Source organism: Microtus ochrogaster, linkage group LG7_11, assembly GCF_000317375.1.
Source record: "Microtus ochrogaster isolate Prairie Vole_2 linkage group LG7_11, MicOch1.0, whole genome shotgun sequence".
Lineage (NCBI taxonomy): Eukaryota > Metazoa > Chordata > Mammalia > Rodentia > Cricetidae > Microtus > Microtus ochrogaster.
This window is the reverse complement of record NC_022032.1, coordinates 20,371,282-20,377,773: the sequence shown is the minus strand read 5'-3', so window position 1 is coordinate 20,377,773 and position 6,492 is coordinate 20,371,282.

Genomic DNA, 6,492 nt, shown 5'->3' with positions numbered 1-6,492 from the left:
ATGATGTATCTTCTGGTAGAAGCATGCACCCCATAGTGTAAGAAGCCCAGGTAATGATGTAGCTTGACCTCTGAGACAAGTCTCAATCTTTGATGGATAAACAATTAATACTTCACATTGGCATTGTCCCCATGTAAGAAACTGAAGTCTTTTCCTCCAACAGGAAAGACTCAAAATATCTCTGTGTGTTTCAGGCTTATATTATTATTGACAAATTTTATGCTACTTTTGAATATTCTTGCCCACATTCTACTTTAGTTTATATAATTAGCAATTACATATAAAACCTCTGAATTCTTGGACAGCATTGACAACTCTTGCCAAATAGGTGCCTTCCCTAGAAGCCATATTCCATCACAGAGAAAGATAAATATGTATATTTATATTTGATGGCATATATTATTGTTATATATAATATATAGGTGGACTGTATATGTGTATACACACATATGTGTTTGTGTATATGTGTCATCTGTGCATATCCCAGGGAATAATAACCATTATTTTCTTTCTTGTGTTTCCTGTGTGTTGAAACAGGTCATGTTGTATAGTCCAGGCTAGTTTAAAAACTCTCTAATCCATCATGGTCATGAACTTTCTGTGGTACAGACTGGCCTTGAATTCATCCTGGCTCAGCATTCTGAGTGCCGCGGGATTATCAACCCATGCCTGAGTCAGCTATCATGACTCACAGAAAAATGTTTCTGAGTAATTACTGTAAATTTTTAAGTAGGCAGAAAAATGGCGATGTGATAAAATCTGTTATGAAGATAAAATTGCCAATAAATTTATAAGCTAACTCTATGCCTCTGAACTAAATCTTTAATTATACTGGAGATTTGTAAAAACCAAGGGTTCAAGTTATAGCATGTTTTTCTTCAATGGCAAAAAAAAAATTAAAGGAGTATTTGAAAAGTTGCTTAACAATGAAAAGAAGAAACTAACAAGCGGTGAGTGGAAGCAGCTTTAATATCTGCTCCTTTTCTTTGGGTCTGGTTTGTCTTAGATTCCTAACATCCTGGAGTTAGACAACATGCTTATTTTCAGCATTAACCTGTTTTTTTTTTTTTAAAAAAATCTTATCTCTAATTTTATTTCTGGTTTTCCAAATTGTGCTTCACCTCACCTTTTATTTTTCCTAAAACAATATCCCTGGGGTTATTGATTCTTATTTTCCATCTGCTCTAGACTTTGTTTCTGAAGTTGTTTTTCTTTATCTCTTAACTCTTTCTTGACTATAACCCTTTGTGCTTTTACTATTTGAATTATATTGTAATTTTCCATCTTGTACAGTATGGTGTTTTCATGTATTTTATCTTATCTTGAGATAGGAATGAATAGTTTTGATTTGTTTTCTAAGCAGGCCTTTCTGGCGTGTTTTCATTTTTGTAAAATTGTTTCTCTGCTCTGGATTTTCCTCTTAAAGCATCTAAGGGGAACTCTCAACACGTATTGCCCACTCTGGCAAGGAGGAACCTAATGAATCTGATCAGTTTCAGGGACTTCCTGAGGCTATTTTGAGTAATTTACCTTCCTGTTTAAAGATACCTGGAGTGTTCAGAACTGTGGCTTCTTGCCTTTTAAGAGTTTCAAGTTCTCAATATGGCGGCTTGCCTTCTAGGTGTTCCGAGGTTTCAATATGGTGGCACACCTTCTGAGTCTTTCAAGATCTCTCTCTGCGGCCGCCTCCAGGACATTCTCTTTCCTTCATCTTTGTTGTTCCTTTCTTCCTTTATTTTGTGTCATCTCCCAGCAGATTTCCCTGAATTTGGGGCTTTGTCCTAGAACCCAACACAGCCTGGTTAGCTGCAGAAGTTCCAAGGGGGCAACCTTCTACTAAGCACATGCTTTCCCCAGAAGCCACGTTTTAGGGGTATCCCAGCCTTCAGAATTTTCTATGAGTCCCTGTACTTGTTCTCCATGGGGCCAGTAAAGGCCCCTGCAGTGTCAGCGATTACCAGCAAGTGGATACATTCTCTCCTCAGTGTTCAAGCCTTGACTAACTGAGATTCCTTTGTTTCTGGACCTCTCACGTGCCTCTTGCTTCCACCTGCTCTTCCCTCACAGAACTAATGTCACACTGGCCTCATGAGTACATGCACTTTCTTTCCAGTCATGCAATTGCCACGTGTGTCCTGCAGTTCTTGGGGCATACTTTGACACCTACTTTCATCGTGAAGTTGGCTGTGCATTGTTAAATCTCCAGATCGATTAAAAATTATTGCATTTCTTTATTCATTGGGGCTGCCAATACATGTTGAAGTCTGAAGACAATCTGTACAAGTAGGTTTTCTCCTTCTACTGTATGAGCCCCAGGGGACCAAACTCAGGTTTGGTCAGACTTTGGGCTCTTACTCACCCAGCCAACTTGACAGCCCCAGGTCAATGCTTTTAATGTAAGGTTTGGGAGATCATTCTTACCTTCCCAGAGTCCTCCAGTTAAATAACTGTATTTTGAAAAATTCATAAAAGTAGCTTTGAACCTGAGGCTGCTACCTAACCGGGCATGGCATTAACTTTGCCCAACTCTTGTTTTATGGCCACTTACTGTTCCTCCTGGGTTCAGAACCCCATTCCCGCCTGTAGTGGTGTCTTAAAGCTCATCTTGTGCCTTAAAGCAAACTCCAGCCATTCTAAGCTACCCACTTGGGTGACCCAGGTATTGCCCAAAGATACCAATCATTATTTTGGTCACTGTTTCGATTACATGATTGTACCCGTTTTGAGAGGTCTCCTTCAACCTCAGTTTCTCCCCCCCCCCATAAACTCTATTAATGTTTGATACATAGCTTAACAGAATATGAGGCTTATATGTTTTGGTAAATCATATCTCATGACAGAAGCAGCCGCACATTTTTCCCATATGGCACACAGGAAAGAGCATTTGGAAATTATTAAGTCCTTGCGTTTCAAGTCTAAGAATGAATGAACAGATGATCTGTTAAATCAGGAAGAACCTGTGTAGTGGTGGAGGAGATAACCAGGGCATGGTGAGCCTTGTCAGCTGTGCTTCCTAGAGCACTGATTAGCGTTGCTGAAAACTGCAGAACAGCCATGGTGAGAGGAGAAGACGGGTACGGGATGCTGGGGAAATCAGCATTTGCTGTTGAAAAATCTAAGCTATGGTGGCATAAGCATATTATGTATGGACAGAATTTGGAGATAAATACTAGAAAAACATGGTTAGCATCTCAAGTTCAAAAGACTGAAAAAAATAGAATTTGGAGTTGCATTATTATTATTATTGTTATTGTTATTTTCTCTTTCATTCTATTTGACCTTGAAAATACGTTCATGGATTACTTCGTGAGTACTTATGAAAACATTTTAAAGCAACATTGGCTTTTCAAGCCCAAGTTGTTATTACACAGAGGACATAATATAAGACCGACAGGGTCATGTTTTCCCTTCTGATGTGTCCTTAGAGGGTGCTCAGTTTCTGCTTTGCAACAGCGCTGACTGCTTCTGCCACAACCATTGAAATAACTTTTGTCAATTTTATACTAATGTCTTACTTGCTTACAATTTTAATCACTCATAAGGTTGTACAATAAAAAGTCCATTAAATATTTATATATGGTAACCTATGTCCTTTATTCACTTGTTTATTGAGGACATTGATGAGTTTCTCCTTTGCTTCATAAGGAGTTTTGATGGTTAGGGAATTCAGTATTTATTATGTTTACTATTTATTTATTTATTTTGTCTTTTTTGCTATTTAGGAATCGATTTAGCTAAGTTTTGCTTAACTCTTCATACATTGGACTTAAAAGTTTTATACCCCTACATATTTGTCTGGTCTCTACTGAGCCTATTCTAGACAATGCTAATTTAATTTACTAGACTTTTATTTAATGCATCATGAGAAATAAAACCCAGGACTTGAGTGTGATGTACCAGTTAGCACTCAACTACTGAGCTGTACAGCAAGGCCATGGATTTAACTTTCTTAATTGAACCGGTGTGTTAAAGCATGTGATAGAATTTCTCCCAAAGAAAAATTTTCAGTCACATCTTGTGGCCCAGAACAAGACCAACTGTCTTTCACCTAAAGCTTTTGTTTTGAGTTATACCAAGGAGGTATTTTCCTGCCTGGCTAGTGAACACCTATGACTAGATTGATGTGTTCAACAGTCCTTGAGGGAGGGCTCAGGTAGCCTCTATTTTACCCTGAGGAGAGTGTTCATCTTCCTTATGATGAGTTTCAAAATGGGAACAGTAACTTGGTTATTACCAAGTTCTCTATAACCGGCACTCTCTTAACTGTCTCTGCTAGACACAAATTCTAATATTAAAACTTTGAATTTAATTTAATTAATATTAAAACTTTTAATGTTCTGTCATGAGTTGTAGGAGGATGTAGTTTATACTGGTTTTCCTTTCTCTTTTTCTTCCCAGGTAGTAGTGTTTTTCTTCCTTCTTGGCACTAGAACCACCTGAGAGATTTTGGAACACTAGTAACACTTGGACCCTCCCTAGACTATTTCAGTCTCTTGCAGACTGGAGCCTGGACATCAGCACTTTGAGGTCATTTCCTCAGTTAATTTTGGACATCCAGTTCCGAAATTCAATGACTAAAATAAAAAAAAAATTAATTTGGTAGGTTATTTCCCTGGCACGCACAAGACCTTGGGTTCAAATCCCATCATTGAGATTTTAAAGGAAAAATTGAATTTGTCATAGTTATTCAATGCCATAAATAAGAAGTACTCATCTCCAGAAGCTTATGTGGGAACCATGTGATCTTTGGGTACCAAAAAGTGATGTAGAGGAGTATGGGCAACTGCTTGGTGGGGGTTGAGCTAAGGGTATGTTTGGTATCGAGAGCTGTTTGCTTCCCCCCTTGGTGTTTTGGGGTCACTATTACAAAATTTTAGGTCATTTATAAAGGATATTATCTATCACTCCCAGTTCTGGAAACAGGGGAGTCTAACATCAAGCCAATGGCAGATTTGGTATTTGGTGATGCCTATTCCCTATAGACAGGGCTTTTTTTTTTTTTAATCTTGATATAGTGGATGGCAATGCTTTATAAAGGTACCAATTCACTTATGAGGAAAAATACCCATGACCAAATCACTTCTTAAAGGCTCCACTTCATACTACCGCCATGTTGGAATTAGGTTCTGTGGTGGGTTAAATGAGAAATGCTCCCTTCAGTAGGGTCGAGCATTTGAGTTCTTGGTTCCCATAGTTGGTGGTGCTATTTAGGGAGGCTTAGGAGGCGCGGTCTGGCTGAAGAAAGCGTGTCACTGGGGTGTAGATTTGAGAACTTGAAGCCTTTGCCCTGCTTCCAGTTTGCCCTCTCTGCTTCCTGCCTGCTGATGAAGCTATGAGCCTCCTGCCCCATCCTTCAGCCTGCTGCTCAGCGTCCCTCGTCTCTCAGCCTTGGTGCAGTCCTACCCTGCTCTGGAACTGTATGCCACGCTATATGTTGCCCTTGGTTACACTACCCCATCACAGCAGCATACAGATTTGAGACGGACACCCTCATGCAGATCTAGTACCGCTCCGATGTGATCATTTACGAGGTGACTTGTAGGAAAACCAGTGGATTGTCAGGGCTGGGGCAGTATAAGGCCACCCTAGAAGGCTTCCTCTCATTCTCAGAGTTCAGTACCAGCCCTGGTCACTTTCTTGCCATCTCAAGCAAACCCTTCAGCTGCGAAGTTGTCCGTGATAAGCAAGCGACACTGTGAAGTGAAGGAATATGTGGAGGTCTTTGCTAATTTTAGAGTTTTGCATGCACGGAGCCACCTGGATTCTAGAAGGCTGGGATCTCCCAGAGGCCTTCTGCCATTCTGCGCAGCTCCTGGAGTCTACTAGCAAATGCTCCTTGCTCACTGTTCATTGGCGCGTCAACCTCAGTTCACACTGGGGAAATGGCTGGCCTGGGATGAGCATCCGGCTTCTCCCAGACCCTTAGCCCCTTCTCTCTCTCTCTCTCTCTCTCTCTCTCTCTCTCTCTCTCTCTCTCTCTCTTTTTAATTAAACATGAAAGTTGACAAAATTCTATGTATTTATTAAATAGGGCATGATGTTGTAGCATATATACATATATACATGGCGTAATGTTTAAATGACATGAAAGGTCTCAGCACCACATAGCACCTTTAGCAAACGGGCATCTTAACAATTTAAGGCAATAAATGTAAGTTATATTTAAAATTATTTTTGCCATCTCTAGGATACAACTGTAACGATTTCTGCACAAAAGGGGGCATTGGCAGTGGAAGATAGCCCTCGGTTGGTGAGGGTCACACAAATATGACATGCATACAGATCTTACGTGGCAAGACGTTAAAGGGGAGGGAACAGACTGGCCTCTGGGGGGGAGGGAGACAGAGACAGGGAGACAGGGAGACAGAGAGGCAGAGAGGCAGAGACCTGCTTGCCTCTTCAGAAGAACAGTCGGAAGAGAATGAAATAGGAGGAGCTAATCTCTTTTTTTTTCTTTGTTATTTTTTTTTAATTTTTTTTTATTGAGAAAAG